This window comes from Scyliorhinus torazame, chromosome 12 (assembly GCF_047496885.1).
Source record: "Scyliorhinus torazame isolate Kashiwa2021f chromosome 12, sScyTor2.1, whole genome shotgun sequence".
In the NCBI taxonomy this organism is placed as follows: Eukaryota; Metazoa; Chordata; class Chondrichthyes; order Carcharhiniformes; family Scyliorhinidae; genus Scyliorhinus; species Scyliorhinus torazame.
This window is the reverse complement of record NC_092718.1, coordinates 178,944,750-178,958,821: the sequence shown is the minus strand read 5'-3', so window position 1 is coordinate 178,958,821 and position 14,072 is coordinate 178,944,750. Positions and strand designations below refer to the sequence as shown.

At 43.9% G+C, this 14,072-nt stretch overlaps 1 protein-coding gene across 9 annotated transcripts in view; it reads left to right on the top strand.

The window, feature by feature from the left end:
* auts2a (activator of transcription and developmental regulator AUTS2 a) overlaps positions 1–14,072 on the top strand; it is a 1,550,343-nt gene that overhangs the window by 1,041,661 nt on the left and 494,610 nt on the right. The gene's annotated exons all lie outside the window — the stretch shown is intronic.

Below are 14,072 nucleotides of genomic sequence, written 5' to 3'. Positions count from 1 at the left end.
GGTTCGTCTGCCAGGTTGACGCCCATGTGGCCTTCACGGCCTCCAATCTGCCGGCCATGGATGAATGCCTTATCCACATTCGCCATGAGACTGCGGCTGACCCCCGACTACAGCGTGTCATGCGCCACATGACGGACGGGTGGCTCAAGGACCAATGCCCGCAGTTCTACAATATCTGAGATGATCTGGCAGTAGTCGATGGTGTCCTCCTGAAGCTGGGCCGCATCGTGATCCCGCACAGCATGCGCCAGCTCGTTTTGGAACAGCTACACGAGGGCCATCTTGGCGTGGTGAAGTGCCGACGGAGGGCCCGAGAGGCTGTGTACTGGCCCGGCATCAATGAGGACATCGCCAACACAGTGCTCAATTGCCCCACCTGTCAGCGGTTCCAGCCGGCCCAACCACGTGAGACCCTACAGTCCCATGAGTTGGTCACGTCCCCTTGGTCTAAGGTAGGCGTTGACCTGTTCCATGCGCTCGGCAGGGACTATGTTCTGATTGTAGACTATTTTTCGAACTACCTGGAGGTCGTACGCCTGCACGACATCACATCATCGGCAGTCATCCGTGCCTGCAAGGAGGCCTTTGCTCATCACGGCATCCCAATCATTGTGGTGTCGGACAATGGCCCCTGCTTCGCGAGCCAGGAATAGTTCAACTTTTCCAGCAGGTACAACTTTGTGCACGTGACATCCAGTCCCCTGCACCCCCAATCCAATGGCAAAGTGGAAAAGGGCGTCCACATCGTCAAACGGCTTCTCTGCAAGGCTGCCGATGCAGGATCCGACTTCTACCTTGCCTTGCTGGCCTATCGTTCGGCCCCACTCTCCTCGGGCCTGTCGCCAGCCCAACTGTTCATGGGTCGCACCCTCAGGACCACGGTGCCGTCCATTCACGTCCCAGACCTCGACCACGTTCCGGTCCTTCAGCGGATGCAACAGTCTCGTGCACAACACAAGGCAGCGCATGACGCTCGGGCGACTGATCTCCCTGCTCTGGCGCCGGATGACAACGTCCGCATCCATTTTCTGGAGGGTGGCTGGTCTGCAACTGCTGTGGTTCTTCAGCAGGTGTCTCCCCGCTCGTTCCTGGTTTGTCTCCCAGATGGTTCCATTCACCGCCGCAATCGGCGTGCCCTTCGTCTCGTTCCACGCTCGCTACGTGATCCTCCACCGGTGCCACGCCCTCCTGTTGTCCCCAACCTGGACTATGTGGAGATTCCAAATACTCTGCATCCTCCTCACTCTGCCATGGCCCAGCCTGTTCCTCAGCCGGTGGCTCCTGACCCACCCCTGAGGCGGTCAACCAGAATTCGTCGCCCACCTCAGAGACTTTATTTATGAGTTTTACGATGTTGGACTCTTTGATCTGTTCTGTTATCCTGTTTCATCGTTCCAGTAGTTTGTATATAATGTTCATTTCGTTGTTGGTGTGACACCCTATTTCTCGGCACCAGGCACCTTCCCGTGTAAATAGATTAGCCTCATGTACATAGTCATGTAAATAAAATGCACACACATAGTCAGGTACATTCACTACACGATATTTATTGTCACGCAGGCACATATTCTTTATATAAAAGGGGGGATGTCATAATATACACCAGTATATCATGGTGCAGACACACACACACACTGATGGACATGCAGTGGGACCAATCAGCGTACACAACACCGCAGCCAATCACCAGTGAGAGCACACGCACCATAAAGACAGGGGACAGGAGAGTTCCCGCTCATTCCAGGAGCAGCCAGCTCGGAGCACAGAGCTCACAGCCTGCAACACAGACATTCACCATGTGCTGAGTGCATCACCTGGTTAAGATGAGGCAAGGGTCAACAGTTAAAGCTGGTATTGCATTTACCCACAGTTCAAGTATGTTAATATAGTTAACCTTATAATAAAATAGAGTTGCACCACTTCCAGTGTTGGTGACCTGTTTGTGATCCAGAACACCCAACACATCAAACTCAAGTTGTTGTTGTTATTGTTCTCCAGTAAACATTCACTCTCCCTCCTTCTCTCTTGATTGCAAGACAGTTTTCCCCTCAGAGAGCATTTATCGTCAAAAATAGCTGCTTTATTGAGCTTGCCTTTACCAAATGAGCCCAATTGGCTTGGTTGAAATGGATTCAGACTGACTGGCCTTACCCATCAGTTGCAATCCGTCACATTTTAGGGTGAAACGCAAGCTGCAGTTTTCTCTCTTGAATTTGCGTAGCACCTTGCTGTGAAGGTATGAGAACAATCCCCGTTCTTTCCCCTTTACTTTGAGAACTTCTCATTTAGGGGGACCTGAGGAATGACAGCTGTTTGTATAAGAACTGAAAGAGTGCAGTTGATTAAATCATCATCAAGTCAGGACCGCAAAAAGTCAATTCTGCTTCCCGTCTTCAATGATCTTCTTTTATCTTAAAGTAATGAGGTATGGCACTTTTACATCGTGCAGTATGCCGGATTGTATTAACATACCCCATCTGCTTCACAAGTCAGAGAAGTCATTTCTGTGTGCTTGCTCAGAGGCAATCAAAGCAATTTGACACAAAAGGAGAAGAATGGCCCATTTTTAATGGATCATCCACCATTGAAGAGATTTCCCTGTTTAAAAAAATACAGTTTGCTTTGGAGAATAAAAATGCACTTTCAATGAAATTGTATGAATGAGACATTTCAATAGGTACTATTCTGTAAAAAGCTATTTGGGAAGAACATGTTGCCATTTGTTGTGTCTGTGCCGACAGTGATACTGACAAAGTAAATTGAATGAAAGGTGCATATCATTCCACATTTCTTAACAAAAATAAATTGAACATAAGCTTTGCAAAACTGTCATTCAGCTACTATAACAATTTACAATTTGTATTTTGTATTCTGTTGCACAGCATCTGTGGCACTTTCTGCATGCCCTTCTGGCATTTCTAGGCCCCGTATAACACGATTGGATAAGCATGAGTGATTACGATGACAATGAGGAAGCAGGCTCAAGTATCAGAAAAACTTTGCAGCTGCCCTCTGGGATGCTCTCATGAAATCACTCTGCCTTCCCACACACATCCTTGGGGGAAATTTGGAGCAGGTAAAGAAGGAGGAACAAAAGATGCATTTGCATCCACTTTGAATTGACCAAACCCAGAGATGCAAAGATGTTCATAGAAGCAATGTGTGGCCTTGAGCCATTACTACCGATCTCTCCACATCTCCTGCTTGGATGTCAATTCACAGTTTTCCAGTGGAGAATTAGAGGAATAATTCAGTCATTACCTCAGTCAGAAAAATTGGTGAGAAATACATTCTTATTACTATTAAAGCTCAAGACTTAGATGGTTTCACTCTAATAACCCTGGCTTTACCCTGTAAATGTGGAGAGTTGTGTGTGGGGGGGGGGGGGGGGGGGGAGGATTTTTACAGTAAGTAGGACAATGAAGGCTGCTACTGAATTTGAGTATCCTGGATTGGAAATTGATTTTTATTCCCCTTATTTTCCCCTTGTTTTTTTTTAAAGAGTAGAGGCTGACTTTGAGCATGCTGAAAAATGTCTCAAATATGACTCCCCTTTCAAAATGTGTGGGTATTTAATTTGTAATTGTTATTTGTGTTCCAAATCTTTGTTCGGGTCATGATAGGATCATGTGGTATGCCTGCACATGTAACTTGTTCCATGAAACTGCATTCATAAACGTTATGCCATTCTGAAAATATATATGTTTGATCGATTTGAGCAATTAATATTTGCAATGAGAAGATACCTACTGCCAGTAATGTACAGACTGAACATATTGATTTGTGTAAAATGGATACGAGAAGATTATTGTGTCAGTTAAGACTATATCAGTTAGTCAAAAAGGCATTATCTCCATCAGCACAGCTCCTGTCTGCAAAATGCACTTGGGTGCCAGACTTGCAACTGTTTGAACTGTTTTCCACAATTCATTTTATTGCCTTTACATAATTTATGTGCTGCTGGAGATCATCCATCTCTGCCAAGCAATGGCGCACTGAGCTCTTGAGGGGACAGAATTGCAAATTCGATGGCATGCTCCTGGTGAGCTGGCTGCAGGTCAGCAGAGAGGTTCGTGCCAGAAATGAGCTGGTACCTCTGAGCCTACAACCTCTCCAAAGCAGCAGAAGCTTTGTGGGAGCCGAGTATGAAGATGGTGGCCAGCTCGCAGCCTGTCAATCTTCTGTTGGCTGCAAGGAAAGCATATGTCTGGTTCACAGCCTGCTTACATAACGGCCACGAACAGAGCTTGCTTATTGGCTGGATGCATAATTCTGGAAATGAAGCTGTTTGCAGGCTTTGAACCAATCATAAAAATTCGGCTTTGCAATGTGAAGGCAGTCTGGTGGGCTTGGAATTTGCAAGAGGACAAGTGTTTTTTAAATTTTGCCAATTAAGGGGCAATTTAGCATGACCAATCCACCAGCCCAAAACAACCAACCCTGCACATTTTTTGGGTTGTGGGGGTGAGACCCACGCAAGACATGGGGAAAATGTGCAAACTCCTGACGGACAGTGACCCGGGGCCAGGATCGAACCCGGGGCCGTGAGGCAGCAATGCCAACCATTATGCCACCATGCCGCCCATCAAGAGGACAAGTTACAGATACTGTACAGTTACAGGAATTCCCTGCCCAGTGAAGCAGTTGAGGCTCCTTCATTAAATGTTTTCAAGATAAAGATGGATAATTTTTTGAAGAATAAAGGAATAAAGGGATATGGTGTTGGGGCGGGAAAGTGGAGCTGAGTCCACAAAAGATCAGCCATGATCTCATTGAATGGCGTGCAGGCTTGAAGGGCCAGATGGCTACCCCTGCTCCTAGTTCTTATGTTCTTATATACAATGACTACGATTGAATGACAGACAATAAATGTCAAAAACTCGAATCATTTGTCACTTCATAGCATTTTCGGTCTGTTAATCGATTGGGTTACATGTAGATTCTTGGTCACATATCTCACATTGGTCAGTTTTACTGCAGGCTAATAACCAGATTATCTTTCAATCATCACATAAAATCAAAAATATAATGGCTGCTTTTTCATCATGCTTTTTATTGTTTTTTTAAATGTTAACGTTGCACATTTAACAAATTCTGAGTTCATCTTCTAGCCTGTGCTGAATTGTCTGTGGACAACACGTTCCAATTGACCATAGTGTGTCTTGATTAGGGAGGGGGAAAATCATCCAATCCCCGCCCCACCTCCCATCACTATTCAGCAAGCTGTTCATGCTGACAGGGCATGGGCGAAACTTTACAGCCCTCCAACTGGCAAAATATTCCAGTGCCACCAAAGTCAATGGCTATTTGAATGGCTCGCTGAACTCCCCCCATCCCCCTCCACAACCGAGCCGTAAAATTGAGCCCCATGCGTGGGGATGTCAGGAGAGGACAGGATTGGTCAGGACTGTCCATCACAGTCAAAGAAACGGACCACACTCTGGAGGGTTGGCTACTTGAGTGAGATGCCCATTGGGATCCACAGACCCAAGGAACCAGCACCTTTGTGAATACAGAGCAAGGGAGGATGGCAGAGAAAATTGACCAAAGAAAAATGTTTAACCAATACGAAATGCTTTGCCGGTCGCTTTATTTTTTTTAAAAAATGCGATTAATTTTAAATGCCACCAAATGTTTGACTATTCCCAGTGGTCAATGATAGCCAATTTCTCAAAATAAATGATACTTGAATAAACATCAGAACATCTAAAAGACGTGAATATGTCCTCTGTGGTGCTGTGCAGATAATACAAATTGGAGGGACACAGGAGGGTCAGGTCAGCAGCTAGCCTGCATTCATAACAAAACACTTTTGTCTCCATTTTATGAATGGACTAACTACTGAACTATTTGGCTTGAGTTGGGGTCAGCAATAAACTTCACCAAATCAATACAATAACAGCCTTTTAAAAAATATATACTTAATGACACATTTTAGTGTTTAATTAAATCTTAAGTAATTACCATAAATGCAATATTTTTATGAGTCCATTAATTTTGGGAATATTAATATATTTATGGTTTTCTTGCAAGTTTTGTCAGAAAGTCTTTGAAATCCTCTTTGCTTGATCAGTCAAGTGAAAAGCAAGCTAAACAAAGACCATGAGGCCCACTGCACACACACCCTTGCTGTTAAATGGCACAACAGTATGTACCATCTTCTCCAATCATTAGCAAAATTAACTCCTTGTAGAGACAAGAGAAGAAGATACTTTGCCTCCTAATGAAATCGCGAAGGTAAACCATGATGGATCATCAGAAACGCCTGGACATGTGTTCTATATGTGAGTAATGTATCCTAAGAGTATCCTTTTTTTATCGCTGCTGCACATTGCGGTGACAGCTTAAAAGTGTTTTCTGCTACAATCTACAAACCTCTTTCCAGTGCTGTAGCCTAACAACACTTACTACCCGGTATTCCAATTTTGTCATTCTCCTTCCTTGGTTCCTTGACTTTTGAACTCCTTTGCATTAAGTACTATCTCCCCATTTTTTGCAGATTTCTCAACCATCCAGATTCCTTTGCAATAGGCTCACTTCTTTGCCACCATTTACAATCCCTTTCAATCTTGGAGAGTTGTTGTTTCAATCTTTTCCCAACTGGCACAGCACCATCCCCCTGAGGCTCAATCCTCACCTACCCCCTCCCCCCTCCCCAATGAAGTCTGAAACTCCCCCACCCACCGCCCACACCCCCGCCCCAAACGAGGTCCGACATCCAAAACCCCACCACAAGGCCTTTCGCCTCTCCCATGAGGTCCCAACCGCCAACCCCCCCCCCCAAATCTTAAAACCCTTTCCCTGGCCTGTCAATAATGACCTTCAAACATCACTGGACTTTAAACACATCTATTGGTGCTACATAAAAGGGGATATGGCGTCCTTCCATTTGACAGAGCTGCTCTCAACAATCAGCCAAGGGGACATGCTGCACAATTCCGGCCTGAGTCAGAAGATCGTGTGAGACAGGATTTTAGATGAAAAACTGGGACTGGAGTGGCAATTCAACATTGATTGCCACCCCAAGGAATGTCAGGCCCATTGGGACAAAACAGCAATTCTCTAGTACTAAAAAAGTAATTATTTGCTTTGGTACAGCAAGTGAAATCTGCACAACATAATTGAGATCTTACTCACATAATTCTACCTTTGTGCTGTATTTATAGTTAGATGTTCTCAATATATGGCCTTTAAAAAAAATGGAATATTCCAGCTGCATGCTCATTAATTTGCATCCATGCCCAGTTAGATTCTACCTAATTGATTGCCTATGGAAAATCATTACATCCAAAAATAATTGTACACTGACACAAGGATTTTGAGGGAAATTGATTATTTCCCTTGGTATGTTAGGCGTTTAGCTGCAATTGTATAAAGAGTCAAAGGTACTGCTCCTTTTTACAATTGCCTTTATTTCACTTTAACAGACTCTGCACAGAACTCTATCTTCACATCACCTGACACAAAGGCCCCCTGAAGCCCCTTTACATATCAGTGTCAATTATTGGATACTTAACATAAATGAGACAACTAATTGGAATGTCTCTTAACCCATTACTTAACATGGTATACCCTCTAATTTTCATTATTGGAATGGGAGCACTGATGTATGAGCCTCCAAACACTCCTTGCATTTTCCAGCTGAATCGAAGGAAAGGTAATGGATTGAAATGGATTATAATCCTAACCCCTTGTTTGGGACGATTCCAGATCAGATGCACTCCTCAGGTGATCGTTCTCACTTCAGGTTGAGACAGAGAGGCCTCACAGACACTTAAATGATCTAACACTCCCCAAAGTAAAGGAGCCATTGACAAGTATTAGCTAGATTGGAAGAACCCGAATAATATACCTCTACACTGAAGAGTGTAAGAAGATGGGTTTTTGAGTTTGGATACAGAAGACTACATGAGACAATGGGCGAGATTCTCCAGTCCCCCAGTCCTGTGTTTCTTGGTGGCGCGGCATTCACTGGTGGCGGAATTCTCTACTCCCACCGCTTGTCAATGGGATTCCTAATTGAAGCCACCCCACGCTGCCGGGAAACCTATGGATATGGGTGCACTGCCAGCGGGAAAAGAGAATCCCAACGGACAAGAATTTGGCTAATATATTTTCTAAATTATATAAAAGTACATTAAAGAATCAAACATGCAATTCATTTTTGACGATAATCACAAAATTGATCAATCCAGAAGAAGAAAGGACAATCTGGTTCGAAGAGAGAATCCAAGTCTTATTAATGTTGGAGAGGTATATAAGAAATCAGTGAATATTTAAAGTAGTTAGAACTATCATAACTACACTACAGCAGCTATGTCTTTACATGAGAGATGCTTGAGTGAATCCAACAAAGCTAAAAGTCCTACATGTGGTTCCTTTACATCATAATCTGAACCAGGGGCAGCATGGTGGCGCAATGGTTAGAACTTCTGCCTCACGGCACTGAAGTCCCAGGTTCGATCCCGGCTCTGGGTCACTGTGTGTGGAGTTTGCACATTCTCCCTGTGTTTGCGTGGGTTTCACCCCTACAACCCAAAAATGTGCAGGGTGGTGGATTGGCCACGCTAGATTGCTCCTTAATTGGAAAAAATGAATTGGGTACTCTAAATCTTTTTTAAAATAACTGAACCAGCAGGCAGCATGTTGAGCACTTGTGCTGGACAACATTCTTTGTTTTCATGAACATCCTTTCTTTTAGTCAACACCCTTCATTTTAATCAACATCCTTCAAGCAAACATGATACTGATAGTTGTAGCTAATGGTCACTGCACCCAGTTTACAGGACTCAGTTGACAAGTTATTTAGGGTCACCCTTAAGTCTTTCCATTGTTAGATTACAATTTATTAAAGCTTTGCTAAGGTTATGTTGAAGCTAGCCCTGTTTTTTCAGGAACTGCCCAGAGCTAGAGCAGTGGTCTCCAACCTTTTTAAGTACAGGGTCACTTTTAGAATATAAATGCAAATCTACTCTTAAAAATTTGACTTTACTTAAAAAAAAAACGTGTATGCTCTGCATAACACTCACCTATTCTTTGTGTGACACCTGTGCTTACACACTATCTGTGAGTGCTGTGAAGTCTGGGTGATAGTTTGAGAAGGCCAGTCTCATACAGTCCACCAAATTGGCATCTGTGAGATGAGTGCGATACTTGGACTTGATGATTTTCATCTGGGAAAAAGCCATCTCACAGAGGTATTTGGAACCAAAGTAGGTTTTCACCTTGAGTACGCAGGATGTCAGGGAAGGGAACTTCTCTCTGTTTACAAGCCCCTAAAAGGCTTTATCCCTTGACCTAGCATTCAGCTCTATGTCATTTTGCATGGTGATGATCTCCATGTCAAGTCCACTACTTTGTTCAAACACCTCCTGTAATTGTGCTGTCAGTTCTCCAATGTCCACTTGAAGAAAAAGATTTGAGACAAATATAGTGATTTGTTCCATTGTGTCTTCCTCTTGAAATCGTCCGTGAATTCCTTTTCCAATTTGCTCAGGTGGTCACAGAATGTATTTGGATGGAAGTCTTTTTGTTGACCTGTTTTTGGACTTTCTCCAGATTTGGGAAGTGCTCAGTAATTTTATTCTTTAATTGAGAGGATCACAGGCCCAGTTTTAACATGAACGCATTCTCTGCACTGATTATGTGTGACAGGTCATGCTTTCAGTTCGCGATTCAGCTCGTTCAATTTTGCACTGATGTCCGTAAGAAACGGCAAGTCTCGCATCCACACATTTTCTGTCTGCTTGCTGTACACCGCATTTCTGCGAGCAGATCTAAAAATCTCAGGAGGACGTTTCCTCGACTTAACCACCTCATATCTGCATGAAGCATTTGCTCACCATAGATGGCATCCAGCTCATCAAGTAACGATTTGAACAAACAATGTTGCAGAGCTCTGGCATGAATTGTGTTGACCATCTTGACAACAACTGTCATCACGTGAGTAAAGTCAATACCCTGCTCGCCAGCACTTGATGATGGATAACACCGTGGTAATTGACAAAGGCGGGGAATTCAGGGTGCTTTCTGCAAAGTGAAACAAAGTTTGCATTGACATCCAGCATTGACGGTGCACCATAGGTTGTGATTGAAACCAGTTTCTTGATCGGAATGTTTTTCTCGGTCACATACCTTTCAATTGTAGACATCCTTGCCTCTTGTCCTTTCTTTGAATGGCAAAAGAGTGAGGAAGTCCTCCTTTGTTGTTGAGTCTTTGAATGCCCTGCGAAGGAAAACAATCAGAAACGTTCACAGCCTGATAAGTCTTGGTATATTTGCTGAGACATGTCCTCGGACAACAACTCCACCCTTTTGGCTCCTGTTAAAGCGCCAAGCTGCATGCTCTTGATGGCTGTCATAATTTCATCTTTGTTTTCAAAGTCTTTGAACAAAGTGTCAGCAGCAGCCATCATAGCCTCCTTGATAACTTGGCCATCGGTGAATGGTTTCTTAATGTTTCACCAGCAGATAGCTAATGCAAATAAATGCCACTTTGCTAGCCTTGCTTTTAGCCACAGGTTTTGAAAAGAGTGACTGTTGAGTTTTTAAACTTCCCTTTAACTCCCCAACTGTCTTAGTCCGAATCACGCTGTTTAAGAAAGTACATAGAACATACAGTGCAGAAGGAGGCCATTCGGCCCATCGTGTTTGCACTTAAGCCCTCACTTCCGCCCTATCCCAGTAACCCAGTCAGGGGTAATTTATCATGGCCAATCCACCCAACCAGTCTTGGGACTGTGGGAGGAAACGGAGGAAACCCACGCTGACACGGGGAGAGCGTGCAGACTCCACACAGTGACCCAGCGGGGAATTGAACCTGGGACCCTGGAGCTGTGAAGCCACCGTGCTATCCACTTGTGCTACCGTGCTGCCCACTGAAATATTCTTGAAATTTTGCATGCATTGTCTTGTGATTCCATTCCAAATTACCACTTTTACTCAAAGCGATACTCTGATGAGACAAATGGTTTTGTCCAATGTGTGCAGGAGGGTTTCCTGACACAGTATGTAGATAGGCCAACGAGAGGCGAGGCCATATTGGATTTGGCGCTGGGTAATGAACCAGGACAGGTGTTAGATTTGGAGGTAGGTGAGCACTTTGGTGATAGTGACCACAATTCGATTACATTTACTTTAGTGATGGAAAGGGACAGGTATATACCGCAGGGCAAGAGTTATAGCTGGGGGAAAGGCAATTATGATGCGATGAGGCAAGACTTAGGATGCATCGGATGGAGAGGAAAACTGCAGGGGATGGGCACATTGGAAATGTGGAGCTTGTTCAAGGAACAGCTACTGCGTGTCCTTGATAAGTATGTACCTGTCAGGCAGGGAGGAAGTGGTCGAGCAAGGGAACCGTGGTTTACTAAAGCAGTCAAAACACTTGTCAAGAGGAAGAAGGAGGCTTATGTAAAGATGAGACATGAAGGTTCAGTTAGGGTGCTCAAGAGTTACAAGTTAGCTAGGAAGGACCTAAAAAGAGAGCTAAGAAGAGCCAGGAGGGGACATGAGAAGTCTTTGGCAGGTAGGATCAAGGATAACCCTAAAGCTTTCTCTAGATATGTCAGGAATAAACGAATGACTAGGGTAAGAGTAGGACCAGTCAAGGACACTAGTGGGAAGTTGTGCTTGGAGTCCAAGGAGATAGGAGAGGTGCTAAATGATTAATTTTTCGTCAGTATTCACACAGGAAAAAGACAATGTTGTCGAGGAGAATACTGAGATTCAGGCTACTAGACTAGAAAGGCTTGAGGTTCATAAGGAGGAGGTGTTAGCAATTCTGGAAAGTGTGAAAATAGATAAGTCCCCTGGGCCGGATGGGATTTATCCTAGGATTCTCTGGGAAGCTAGGGAGGAGATTGCTGAGCCTTTGGCTTTGATCTTTAAGTCATCTTTGTCTACAGGAATAATGCCAGAAGACTGGAGGATAGCAAATGTTGTCCCCTTGTTCAAGAAGGGGAGTAGAGACAACCCCGGTAACTATAGACCAGTGAGCCTTACTTCTGTTGTGGGCAAAATCTTGGAAAGGTTTATAAGAGATAGGATGTATAATCATCTGGAAAGGAATAATTTGATTAGAGATTGTCAACACGGTTTTGTGAAGGGTAGGTCGTGCCTCACAAACCTTATTGAGTTCTTTGAGAAGGTGACCAAACAGGTGGATGAGGGTAAAGCAGTTGATGTGGTGTATATGGATTTCAGTAAAGTGTTTGATAAGGTTCCCCACGGTAGGCTACTGCAGAAAATACGGAGGCATGGGATTCAGGGTGATTAAGCAGTTTGGATCAGAAATTGGCTAGCTGGAAGAAGACATAGGGTGGTGGTTGATGGGAAATGTTCAGACTGGAATCCAGTTACTAGTGGTGTACCACAAGGATCTGTTTTGGGGCCACTGCTGTTTGTCATTTTTATAAATGACCTGGAGGAGGGCGTAGAAGGATGGGTGAGTAAATTTGCAGATGACACTAAAGTTGGTGGAGTTGTGGACAGTGCGGAAGGATGTTACAAGTTGCAGAGGGACATAGATAAGCTGCAACGCTGGGCTGAGAGGTGGCAAATGGAGTTTAATGCATAAAAGTGTGAGGTGATTCATTTTGGAAGGAATAACAGGAAGACAGAGTACTGGGCTAATGGTAAGATTCTTGGCAGTGTGGATGAGCAGAGAGATCTCGGTGTCCATGTACATAGATGCCTGAAAGTTGCCACCCAGGTTGAGAGGGTTGTTAAGAAGGCGTATGGTGTGTTAGCTTTTATTGGTAGAGGGATTGAGTTTCGGAGCCATGAGGTCATGCTGCAGCTGTACAAAACTCTGGTGCGGCCGCATTTGGAGTATTGCATGCAATTCTGGTCGCCGCATTCTCGGAAGGATGTGGAAGCATTGGAAAGGGTGCAGAGGAGATTTACCAGAATGTTGCCTGGTATGGAGGGAAGATCTTATGAGGAAAGGCTGAGGGACTTGAGGCTGTTTTCGTTAGAGAGAAGAAGGTTAAGAGGTGACTTAATTGAGGCATACAAGATGATCAGAGGATTGGATAGGGTGGACAGTGAGAACCTTTTTCCTCGGATTGTGATGTCTAGCACGAGGGGACATAGCTTTAAATTGAGGGGAGATAGATATAAGACAGATGTCAGAGGTAGGTTCTTTACTCCGAGATTAGTAAGGGCGTGGAATGCCCTGCCTGCAACAGTAGTGGACTTGTCAACACTAAGGGCATTCAAATGGTCATTGGATAGACATATGGACGATAAGGGAATAGTGTAGATGGTCTTTAGAGTGGTTTCACAGGTCGGCGCAACATCGAAGGCCAAAGGGCCTGTACGGCGCTGTAATGTTCTATGTTCTTTGACATTCATTTAAAAAAAAAATATTTTCCAGTCTTGGTGGAAATGGTAGGTTTTTGCCCTCTTGGACATCCATGACTCCTTGCTCGTCATTATGTCTTCACTCCAAACAACTACAAAAAAACATTTGCCTTAGTTCTGTGCCACTTGCAAGCAATACAACAGGAAACTTCATAAACATGAACAAATGACCAAAACTTTAACAGTTCAACAAAATATTGGTAACATATACAAAATGCGTGTACTATTCAGATTGAAGTCTTAATTTTCTTCAGGGCAATCACCACAGACTTGTTTAAAACACTAAATGACAAACATTATGCATACAGAAATAGTTACAGGCTGAAGCCTATACAACAAAATCTCATTGCCAGAGTCTCACAGATTTCTGGCAGGCAATAAAATGATTGGTTTGTATGATGAGAATTGATTTTTCGAGACTCTGGAATTGATCTGTCGATTGCAATCAGCTATTTGGAGACCGCAATGTTAGAGGAAATACCATTGTCTATGCTACATGAAGTAGTTGCCCTTGACCACACAATTATGTTCACATAAGTTTGTAAATTTCCAAACCTTTGTCCAGCAGATGAACTCTGCTTTTAATTTTTAATCTCTACTTCACAGACAAATCACTTTTTAATCTACAAACTTTGAATTTATCGCTGGATTCCTTCACAGGATGGTATGAATACCATGGGTTATTGACATGTGGCACATCAGTATAT